The sequence below is a fragment of the Gigantopelta aegis genome, chromosome 9, assembly GCF_016097555.1.
Source record: "Gigantopelta aegis isolate Gae_Host chromosome 9, Gae_host_genome, whole genome shotgun sequence".
Lineage (NCBI taxonomy): Eukaryota > Metazoa > Mollusca > Gastropoda > Neomphalida > Peltospiridae > Gigantopelta > Gigantopelta aegis.
The window spans coordinates 29,707,016-29,719,341 of record NC_054707.1 but is presented as its reverse complement, the minus strand read 5'-3'; the positions used below and the strand labels follow the sequence as shown (position 1 = coordinate 29,719,341).

At 37.4% G+C, this 12,326-nt stretch overlaps 1 long non-coding RNA gene across 1 annotated transcript; it reads left to right on the top strand.

Moving 5' to 3' along the window:
- Positions 1–84: 84 nt before the first annotated feature.
- On the top strand, positions 85–7,257 carry LOC121380770. The gene is made up of 2 exons (XR_005958998.1): positions 85–145; positions 6,704–7,257. It is a non-coding gene; the product is annotated as an uncharacterized LOC121380770 (long non-coding RNA).
- The last annotated feature ends 5,069 nt before the right edge of the window (positions 7,258–12,326 follow it).

The window sequence follows — 12,326 nt, the reverse complement described above, 5'->3', positions numbered from 1 at the left end:
CTTCCCATTTGGTTGTCCAAAATCCGGAAGTTTCACCGCGCAAGTAGTCTGCTGTTTGAAGTGGCAACTGTTTGACTGAAGTGACAGGGGATAGCATGTAGTTTGTAAACATGTGTAACTTGTTGACATTGAAGACTTGTTTGTGGTAATTCCGGCCCATGCAAAAGTAGTGCTTTTTGTGTAAAATGAGTGTACTCCGGCCTGGTTTAGAGGGTGTGTCTGTTTAAACCAATATGCTGGGAGAAAGAGCTGGACAACAGGGGTTGTCCTTTGTAGGGTATGTGTCCCCCATGCAGGCAAAGGTACATACAAAACATCACGGGCCTGCTGATATTAATAAAAATGTTATAGCCACTAAGGCGAAATTAATTGTGGTCTGAGGCCTGATATAATAGGCCAAATTATTTCGGCTCAGTACAGTAGGCCTACCCCACGTTTCATTTCATTTGAACTAATCCAATTAAGGTTCAAGCACGCTGTCATGGGCACACACCTCAGCTATCTGGGCTGTCTCCAGGACATTGAGTTAGTTGTTAGTGAAAGAGAAGAGAGTGTAGTGGTCTTACGCCTACATGGGGGGGTACGCCGATGGGTTCGACCGAACCCCCCCCCCCCCCCTGAAATCGCTTTTTTTATAATTTAATATATATGACATTATTATATTTACTCAACATAGAAATATATGCCCAATATCTCTGCAATCTATTTTGGAAGCCCCCCTTTTCAAAATCCTATGTATTGAAACCCCCCTTTTCAAAATCCTATGTACGCCCATGGCCTACCCATTGAGTCGTTAAAACTCGCTTTGGGTGGGAGCCGGTATCGGGCTGCGAACCCTGTGCCTACCAGCCTTATGGCTGATGGTCTAACCACGACAACTCCGAGGCCGGTTACCCCACGTTTGATGTAACATGTTTTTAAATGCTAAACAAACCGATGTCCTAGCGCGGAATATTAAAAGCACTAGGCCTACTACCGGTCTCGTTGTCATAGTTTCTTTTATTAAAACTAATAAAAGTATATGTGTAACCTATTCACCGATACACCTACACTTTTCCTCAAAACGTGGAGGTGTATTATGATATACCTACACTTTTTTTTATTGAACTTTACACCTGTAGGCCTATTTGAAACAAAACCAAACAAACAAAAATGATGAATAATGCGATGAACTTTTATTGTCATAACTTACATTGAAATCCGGAAGGTAGGCTATGTCCGTTGTTTCACTTTTATTTGATGATCACGTGTTCATTCGAAGAAATTAACACTTTCCGTCACGTTCATACTGGCCATGTTCGTTTGCAATGCATTGTCTTTCGAATCATTCAACACTTTGCGGGAAGTTAGATGAATTTCCACCTTGTGGTACCTGTTTTATACAACAGCTCGTCTTCTTAGAGGTGTTTACCGGCCTCGGTGGCGTCGTGGCAGGCCATCGGTCTACAGGCTGGTAGGTACTGGGTTCGGATCCCAGTCGAGGCATGGGATTTTTAATCGAGATACCGACTCCAAACCCTGTGTGAGTGCTCCGCAAGGCTCAATGGGTAGGTGTAAACCATTTGCACCGACCAGTGATCCATAACTGGTTCAACAAAGGCCATGGTTTGTGCTATCCTGCCTGTGGGAAACGCAAATAAAAGATCCCTTGCTGCCTGTCGTAAAAAGAGTAGCCTATGTGGCGACAGCGGGTTTCCTCTAAAAAAAACAGTGTCAGAATGACCATATGTTTGACGTCCAATAGCCGATAATAAGATAAAAAATCAATGTGCTCTAGCGGCGTCGTTAAATAAAACAAACTTTTTCTTAGAGGTGTTCGGGCATTAAAATGCAAAGAAAAAGTAGTCAATTTAACGAAAAACCACACACACACACACACACACACACACACACACACACACACACACACACACACACACACACACAAACTCAATTTCGGTCTTCAGTCCTTTTTCTTTCGCTGGTTATTTACACACACACGACCGTCCGTCACAGGTCGCCGTTACAAAATAAGACAAAAATAAGTTTGCTTTGTAACATCATTTGCATATAGTAAAGTTCAAATTATATTTTCATAATCAATAAAATGAGCTATCTACAAAAAATGGTTTGTGTGGCGACATCATTTGCATAATTATAACAAAGGTTATATTTTCATAATATTTCAATCAATAGAACAAGCCATCTAATTACACATGCGCACTTATTCAAAGCAGTTTCCATAAAACATTTATAGCATAACTACCCCCGTCCAGTAAATTCCCGAACCTTTAAAAAAAATAAAAAAATAAAAAAAATATTTCTAGTTCTGCATATCATGAAATGGTGTTTTAGGCGACTTAAATATAAAAAATGTCCTCGGAGATGGTATTTTACATATTAATTCCTTCATACTTTTCCCATTCCGGTAGGCCCATTGGGCTATTTCTCGTTCCAGCCAATGCACCACGACTGGTACAGTGTTGTCCGGAGTATCGGCGCACCTAAGCATTCAAGGACCATTTTCTATGTGAACACTGTGAAATACTTAATAAAATGTGTCTCTCACCAATGAAGCAGTGCATAATCTGAAATACACTACAAATTGTTTTATGTCTGTAGTAAATAAACATTTTAAAATGGTGCATAAATATAGGCACCCTCTTGTATCCAAAACGATTTGCATGTCCGGTGATTCGGCGCAGTAGATGTGGATCGTTGACCCCGCTATTTATAAACCGCCCATGACCTCACTTTTAGCCCATAAACGCTACACTATTGTCCCAGAATTATTTTAATACATTTCTGTTTTGTCTTGTTAAAAATATTACTATGAAAATGAACGATCACATATGACCCATCTCATGATCAGTTTCGGAATCGTTTTCTTGAGTGGCACAGTACTGCAGATGCATACATGTTCATTATCATGCATGACTAAGATACCTACATGAATTTTACTTTTCTCAGGTAGATTGTGCACACACGTGGATTTTATTTCGCTTTTTTTTTTTTTTTATAACAATGTGACAATTGTGAACTGGAATGACTGTCAATTAAGGTGTAAAATTTTTGTTTTGTTTGCATTTGTCTGTGTTTCACCTTTTCAATTTAAATAAAAATAACCGAACAAAAATAATTACATTTATACTGTTTACTATAATTTTTTTAATGCGGGAAAGGTGTTTTTAAACTGGTTTTAACATTTTAATATCAATAAGGATGACCTACTTCGCGTTTTTATATACGAAAACAGGTGAATGATTTATTTTGAAATTATGATATAATTATTGATAATTCTAAAAAAAAAATTAATTGCACACTTAACAATAAATATGTTGATACTTTATTAACCATTGAAAAAGGAATTGAACTTTAATTCGTTAAAAACACTGACAATATGACAACTTCCTAAGCATACTTAAGCAAAATACCAAGTGCGCCGAATCACCGGACGCGCTGATACACCGGACACGTGTATATCAAAGTCCGTGGTATGTACTACCATGTTTGTGGGATGGTGCATATAAATGATCCCTTGCTGCTAATCGAAAAGAGTAGCCCATGCAGTGGCGACAGCGGGTTTCTTTTCTCATTATCTGTGTGGTCTATAACCATGTTTGATTCCATATAACCGTAAATAAAATGTGTTGAGTGCGTCGTTAAATAAAACATTTCTTTTTTTCTTTTCCCATTCCGAGAAAATATTTAATAACTACGTTTTGTGTTTTAATATATTCCAATACCAATGCAGCCCTAACACACACACACACACACACACACACACACGCACGCACGCACGCACGCACGCACACGCACACGAATAAAACTGCATCACCTTGCATTTGCACTTGCGTCACGGACAACTGTGAAACCGAAAACATTGTTTCATTTGCATCTTCGAATGGAGGGGTAGGACTTCTAGGTGTGTAACATCGGACATGCATAAGGCCAGATCTTTTTATTAGTTGTTCCTTGGATTCTCCAATGAAAAAAAACAAACAATATATAATAAAATTATAACTGTCGCAAAATTTAGAGGGGGGGGGGGGAGCGGGCCCCTGGTGCTCTCTTTAGATCCGCCTCTGTACTAAGAGAGCAGGTAGGTGTAGTGGCCTTACATCTGCCTATTGAGTCCTTAAAAGCTCGCTCTGGATGAGAGCCGGTATCGGGATGTGTACCTGCCAGCCTTGAGTCCGATGGTTTAGACCTCTGCGCCACTGAGTTGGTTATGCGAACGATATATAGGCTGATACTGCTGACGTAATGGTTAAGCTGTTAGCTTTATGGATGGCAGGTACTCGACTGATGGGGATCATGCGGTTATTATTTTTACGAAACCAGTGCCACGTAATTATTGCACTGGTCCCAAACATGTACATATACAAAAGCTTGTAGACAAGGGTAACCCTTCTGACTTGATCGTAGTTTTGTATAATTTTACGTAGTACTTATTTAACATATAATATATAAAAAAAAATTCTTCACATCTGATAACCAGTGATTGAACTAATAACCATTAAACAATTTTTTTTTAATAATTTAAAGTTTGTTTTGTTTAACGACACCACTTGAGCACATTGATTTATTAATCATCAGCTATTGGATTTCAAACATTTGGTAATTTTGACATATAGTCTTAGATACGAAATCCGCTACATGTTTCCATTAGTAGTAAGGGATCTTTTATGTGCACCATCCCACAGACAGGATAGCACATACCACTGTCTTTGATATACCAGTCGTGGTGAACTAGGTAATAAATATCCCGATGGGCCCACCGACGGGGATCGATCCCAGATCGATAGCGCATCAAGCGGACGCTTTACCACTTAAGAGAAAGAGAAAAAAGGAAACAGTAGGGAAATGGAAGGGAGAACGCCAAACTTAACGAGTTGTGAAGGAAATGAAACTGAGAAATGCATGTTTAAAAGACACAACCACACTATTTCTTCAATGGTTATTTTTATTATTTCTGTCGAATACTACAATTGCAATGAAATATTACCTATTATAATAGCATGTTGTATTATATGTATGCAGACTAATTTGTTTTATTTAACCATATAAGACATGTATATGAATATTAAAAGATCAATTAAATCACAACTCAGCATCATGTTTTACAGTTTCTAATACCGCCAATAGACTCTTACAATGTAGTACCAGCCTAGTCTGGTTTCATCTTTATGCAGTTGTAACCAGGCCAAATACCAGTTTCTCTGGTTTATTCTTTTTTTGATACTTATTGCCAGACCACTATTTCTGCCAGCTCGTCGTGTCAGTAAAGTAACTGAAACTGAATACAAATTTTTTATCTGCGATTCCAAATTTGGCCTGAAATAAACTGTTGGCCTACTAATTTGCGAAACAATATTAGACATTTGTCTACTTACACAGATGAGTTTTTGCAAAGTAACACAATCAAGAAATTTAGCTATATGCAACACAATTTCACTTGGCATGCTGTCGAATGACACACTGTTGGTGTTTCCAGGAATCAACTCATCTGCGAGATCCTGGTACTCTGGTGCTGCTTTGTCACCTAACTCCGCTTCAGGTTTCTGTTGTGACAGATCATCTTAGTCATTGCCACCTGATCTTCATTAGATGTAGCAGAACGAAAAATGTCAATATTTTGTAGCAGAAATGCTAATGCACTAAACATACAATTTCCATCAAGGGGAGGATTGAAAATTATGTTTATGTTAGCATCTGGTCTAAGAAAGGTTCTTTTACCATGTAATACTTACTTTTATGCTTTTGTTTTTTGGTAATACATGTTTTTACAGCGCGACTTGCAAGATCAGAAACATCTGCGACCACTGTGAATACGTCGTTCCCTTTAATACACTGTACTTCATATTTCCCCCTCCCTTTCTTTATGCTGATGACAGTGCCTTTGCATACATCTACTTGGGATTTACCTATTTTATTCCTGAACCATACCCTGTCTCCTGTAGAATAACGTTTTGTTTGCTTACTGGATCGCTGTATGGTGTTTTGATGCCATTTTTGGTGGCATCCCTTGCGAACTCGTTTTCCACTGCCAAAATATACATCACTTGGTGATTGGTTGCCTAATGGTCGTATTGAATAATAATTTAGAGCTGATTGATATTTATCTAGATTTCCAATCCAGTTAACTCGTGATTTTGCCTTGAACTCATCAAATCTCATCTTTCTGCGAAGAGCCCTATGAGCATTCTCAACTTTACCCTGTGACTGCGGACGATATGGGCGTGACCTGATTTGCTTTTTGTGTTTAATGCAAAATGTTTCGACTGCACCCGTAAATTCTGTCCCATTATCACTTTGAATGATCTTGGGATACCCAAATACATTATATATTCGTTCCAGACTTTTATCTACATCAAAACTATGTTTTGTTGACAGAGGTACTAACCAAACAAACCTACAAAAAACATCAATTATTGTTAGACAGTACCTGTACTCCTTCCCCTCATGCATTGTGGCATGTTTTTTTCCAATATCCATAAGATCTATCTGGTGTTTTTCATTCACCCTGTTAACTAAAATGGGTTTAGCAATATTTTTGTATATTTAACTGTTGGTTTGATGAGTCTTCGTTTAAAATCTTTTGAATATACCTTTCAGATATACCAGATATCTTGTTCCTTAATGAGCTATAAATATGTCTAGCGCCAGGGTCTTTCAGTCGAGTGTGCTCTTTCTTAATAACCTTTCTTATTTTTTATTTCAGGACTACAGCCTTGCCATGAAAAAATAGAACATCGTCTTTAACAGTTAGATGATTTCCATGATTGTACTATCGAATACATGCATTTTTTCCTTTCTTTGATCGTTCAGCAACTGGCACATTGAACACCCCTCTCGCTAACCTAACCACGACTGTGTACGTTTCTCTGCCCATTGGACCCACTGACCTAGCTTCAGGTTCCATGTGGCAACACCTAAAGTATACTTGAGTGTTAGTTTCATTGTTGTTTAGAGACACTCCAGCACATTTTTAAAATATGGCTAATTGGTTTGACGTGGTTATTGCGACACTTGGTCTCTACTGAAAAAGGAAACGCGATGCAGAAACATAAGCCTACGGGGCGGTGAGCGGCAACAGCTCTTCTCCTGTGTTGGAGCAAACCTCATCCGGGCAAAATCGATGGAGATGTTGGAGCAAACTGAACTTATTTTGTACTAACGTTCAATTTATAATCGTTTAAAATTGCTAATTTTGTGATTCAAATGCCATGTAAACGCGTTTCAGGTGATCTCAAATTTAAACTGTACTTTTGTCTATCCCACTGTTTTTATTATTTAAATATGCCAAGATATGTAATACACAAAACATAAGCACTCTGAGAAAACACTAAAGAGAATACATGCTATTTAATTACATGCATTCTGTTTATAATGAAGCTGGTGAATTTCATTTAATAAAACATGCTAAAATTGTTATTCACCCTGCATATTTTACTAAGTAATGTTTTCTACAGATCGTTTTTAAAAACATTTTTAATGTTCAAGTACGTAGTTCTGGGTATGCAATTCAACCACCTGTCCATTATATTTAGCACGAGAGGGAAAACGCGCTACCGACAGAGTATAGCTCCTCTTTCTTAACCTGTTTGAAAATGTATATTAGGAGAAGAAAAAACGTTTTATTTAACGACGCATTCAGCACATTTTTATTACGGTTATATGACGTCAGACCAATGGTTAAGGACCACAAAGATAATAAAAGAGGAAACACGCTGCCGCCACTCTAATTCTACCGAAAAGCAGCAAGGGCTATTTTACACACCACGGCCTTTGGTATACGAGCCATGGGATACTGGTGAGAACGGGAAAGATTCAACGGTAGCCAGATTCACCGAGGAGGTTCGATCCTAACGTGTATATTAAGGAATGCTTAAGCAAGGCTTTTGGACTGGTATGCATATTCAAAGATATATAATGCACATTACCGCTTAATATCAACAAGTATATTATTATATTTAATTAATAAAACGGTTAAATATTAGATATAACGGGCGCAGCCATTTTGTTCCATTCCAGTGAATACGCCCTCAGGTCAGGTCAGGTCATAGGGTTTTACGTGCACATTCAGAACAAGCTGTTGTAGCGCACGCCTGTCGTGGGCACACGAGCCGACCTTGGCCGGCTCCTCCGTCCATGACACGAAAAGTGGGGGGAGGGGAGAGGAGGGACCCCCCACCCAAATTCGGGCAAAACAGTGGGGAAAATTCGGGCAGTTTTTATCTGGGTAAAATTTCGGGCAAATCAACCCCTCTAAATCAAAGAGTCCCCATACGCCCATGGTGGGTGGTGGTGCTATGGAATTTAGAATGGAGCCGTTAATGCCAAAGAGGAAAAGGTGCGCAGTTTTGGTTGAGGAAATTTGGCGCAGTTTTTGAACGGTCGGTCGAAAGGTAAATGGCCGAGCTAATATAGGTTTTGATATTAGTGAATCGAGAGTAGCTCGTTAATTATAGACCTCTATGATACTGGGCGTCTCCCTAGGTTACCCGTAGTGCCCTTATAAAGGGCCTGACCGCTTCTGGTCGTGGCATGACAACCCAGGGGAGACTCGTGCAATTGTGTGGACACCGGTAGGCAAGGCAGTTGTTCCGGGGGTTCCCGACGTTGTTGTTGTTCTTGTGGCCGATGTTTGATCCTTTTCCATCAATCTCTATCTAATGCCTTGTCTCTAGGAGAACAATCATTCCTGAGGAAATAATTTACTGGGGATTTCTCCGCTCTTGCATCGCCACAAAGTTTATTCCATCCCTCTTGCATTACCACAAAGAGGACTACCACTCCCAGACTAATTTACTAAAGAACGCGCAGTTCTACCTTTAGTCTCTTTGTACTGCATTATCTTTTACTTCAGAGACAATGCAAGTCAAGCATCTAGCATCTTCATCCCTGTATTAAAACTGAGATTTAATATGTATAATTTAATGGTATTTTGTAAAGTGACATTTTTATTCATACTGGATTTCTTTTTAAATATTTTATAAATTTGGTGAGCACATGGTTATTATTATTAGTTTTTAATTCTAGTTTTGATTTTGGCTCTTCATTTAAATTTCAATGTGATAATTGGAAGGCTAGTTGAATTTGAGAAGGGCCAGTATGATTTTTCTTCAACTGGCCTTGCTGGCGACCATGGTCTTCATGTTAATTTTCAACCGTGATGAAATATGCAAATTGCTTTATATATGTGATAAATATTCTCCGGATATCTATTGGAGTGTAAGAAAAATAGCGAAAACGCTGTACCAAAAATCGTCCAAAGTCCACTCATACAGTAACCGAGTAACCAAACAGGGGAACCACAAAAAAGTGTTTTAAAAATCCATAAACAAGAACATAGGTGTTATGCTGCCATTCTTTATTCTAAATTTATAAAGTTAATACAACTCCAATGGATAATACATTTAGAAGTCTGATTTGGATGATAATTATTGGTAATAAAATTAATAGTAATCACTTCAGCTGTCTAGTGTATATTTTTATTTCATAAAAAAAGAGAACATAAAAAACACCATATAATGTAATCATGAATGTCACAGTTCAACAATACAAAAGCATTACTAAACAAATTTGCTTCTTGATATTTGAAAATAATAATAATATAGATTTTAATACTGTAATATAAAGTTTGATTAAATTTTTTAAAATTAGTTTTAGTCACCTAAAACCCTTCAACAATTACGTAATGCAAAATGTAGTCCCTTTAAATAATGTCTTTGTAATGGCAAGACCACTTCCCTTTTAAATAATGTCTTTGTAACGGCAAGACCACTTCCCTTTTAAATAATGTCTTTGTAACGGCAAGACCACTTCCCTTTTAAAAATGATGTAATGTTAATCTAACACACAGGCACGTTTGTACTGTATAACATTATGAGACCAACATTTGAATGTTTTTAACAAAAAAACTTACATAACTCTTGGCAAACACCCACTCCACTAACATTTTTTGATGCAGCTCACAACAGCCACTCTTCCCTAGAGCATTATGTAATTGTTGAACAGCCCTTTATTTATATTTCTGTGTAAATGGATGACTGTTTTGGTGTATTTTTCACCAGTGGTGAAACCTACACATAATATGAGGTATCATTTCAAGGATTTCATTTATTTATGAGTGCGTGTATTCACGGCTTTGTCAAAACTTTCATTCGACTCTGTATTCCTGTCCCGAGTCAGGCCCCCGATCTTGTCGCACTCAGGATAAGCGTGTTCAAAACCCTAGTGGTATACGAGCACGTTAAACTAGTTACCTACCTACCTTAACTCTGTATAGTGTAGAAATATATCTTGGGCGCCAATGACCATTTGGTGTAATCATTGCACATTATATTAGACTAGAAAATATAATCTCTGAAAATCACAGAGGCATAATGGAATGTTACAAGCAATCTTCCATGCAGCTCTTTTTTATGGATGACATTTTATATTATGCTTTAAAGTATACGATTATTTGGGGTCATTCAAAAATTATTCTACATTTTCATATATGCATAAAAGTCCTTAAGTTGTCATATATAGGTATTAAACAGCTTACATGTAATTGGATATCAAAATATTAAAAATAATAAGCCTTATGTTAGTAATAAATATATATTTGAAAAGTGTAAGCCAAACTGACAAAAAATTATAGATACTTCAAAATTCTATTTGAATCTCATATTCAATGGCATAAAAAGTGTATATATTTTCTTGAATATCTTTATTTCAAAATAATACAGGCATGGATTTAGACAGGGAATCAAGGGACCAGCCCCACCCCAATTTTTAGTCAAACCTTTATATTAGGTGAGGAGTTTTGCTTATCAACACCACCCATTAACGTTAAACCGAACCCATCCCTGATAATAAAATGCTAGATCCACTCTTGTAATTACACATTATTTCCAAATAGGGATGGGACGTAGCTCAGTGGTAATGTGCTCGCCTGATGCACGGTCCATCTAGCATTGATCACAGACTGTGGGCCCATTGGGTTACTTCTCGTTCGAGCAAGTGCAACTTGACTGGTATATCAAAGGCCGTGGTATGTGCTATCCTGTCTGTGGGATGATGCATATAAAAGATCCCTTGCTACTAATGGAAAAAAGTGGTGGGTTTCTTCTCTAAGACTATATGTCAAAATTACCAAATGTCTGACATCCAATAGCCATTGATTAATAAATCCATGTGCTCTAGTGGTGTCATTAAACAAAATAAACTTTAATTTTATTTCCAAATAAAACAGCAGCAAAATATTGAGAAACTAGGACAGTTAAAGCCTGGCATTGTTAACATTTTGGTACAGAACTACATAGAAATTGTATAATATTGTGGTTTTCATGAGTATTCATTTCCCCCCAGATTAACTCATTGCTGTATGATCTCATCCACTGACATAGATATAGCTGCTTTGGACCCAGCATGTTAATTTTTATATCAAAATTAAGATTCTGGACAGTGCACCAAGCTTTCCTGGCATATGAGTTTTAGCAATGTAATTGGCCAATGTTTCTACTATTTTGCTCATATGTTTACCTACGTTTTGCTCAACCACAACTTACAAATTAAATTTTTCACTTTTGTCTATTTCTTAATTATTTTAACCATTGCCGCAGACAATGTCATATGACTGTCATCTATAACCCGCAAGAAGTGTCATGTGCTTATTAGTACTTATAAAATATAGATCAATTGTTCAGTCATCAATAAGCCAATCTTATACTTATTACATTCTGGCACTGGTCCACCAAGTCAACATTAAAGCTACAGGTTGTTAAATGTATTAAACATTTTACAGTTTTATTTTATTAGTCCCCTACTGGTCAAATGAGATGGGCCTACCAGTTTTGTCCCCATCTGTCTGTCTATCCCATATAGTTTTCAAGACTTTGTTTTTCCCAATGCTGTAGATATTGAGCTGAAATTTGGAGTTACAGAACAAGTTTGACATTTGTTGGGATTCACTCATTTTTGACAGAGTTATAGTTCTTAAACATAGGAAATATTAAAGTTTGTTGGACCCAATAAGAGACATGTATCGCATTACATCAGAAAGTCAGACAACAGAAGCAATAGAATGAAAAAAAAATCCTCAACCCCTCAACAAACTTCTCACTGAATTTAGGTATTTGTGAAATCTAACTTAAACAAAAAGAAATCTGTAAAAGATTCTCATTCCTGGGTTTGTTTGCCAAAGAAATAAAGGACAAACTAAGAGGTTTCTTCAGGCACTGTCCCGAGTTAGCAGCCATTGTAAGATGTTTCTGACTAACAGAGCCTTTTTAGCGACTAACTTTACACATTACACACATCTTCTTGTTTACAATACCAGTGTCGGTACATCCAGT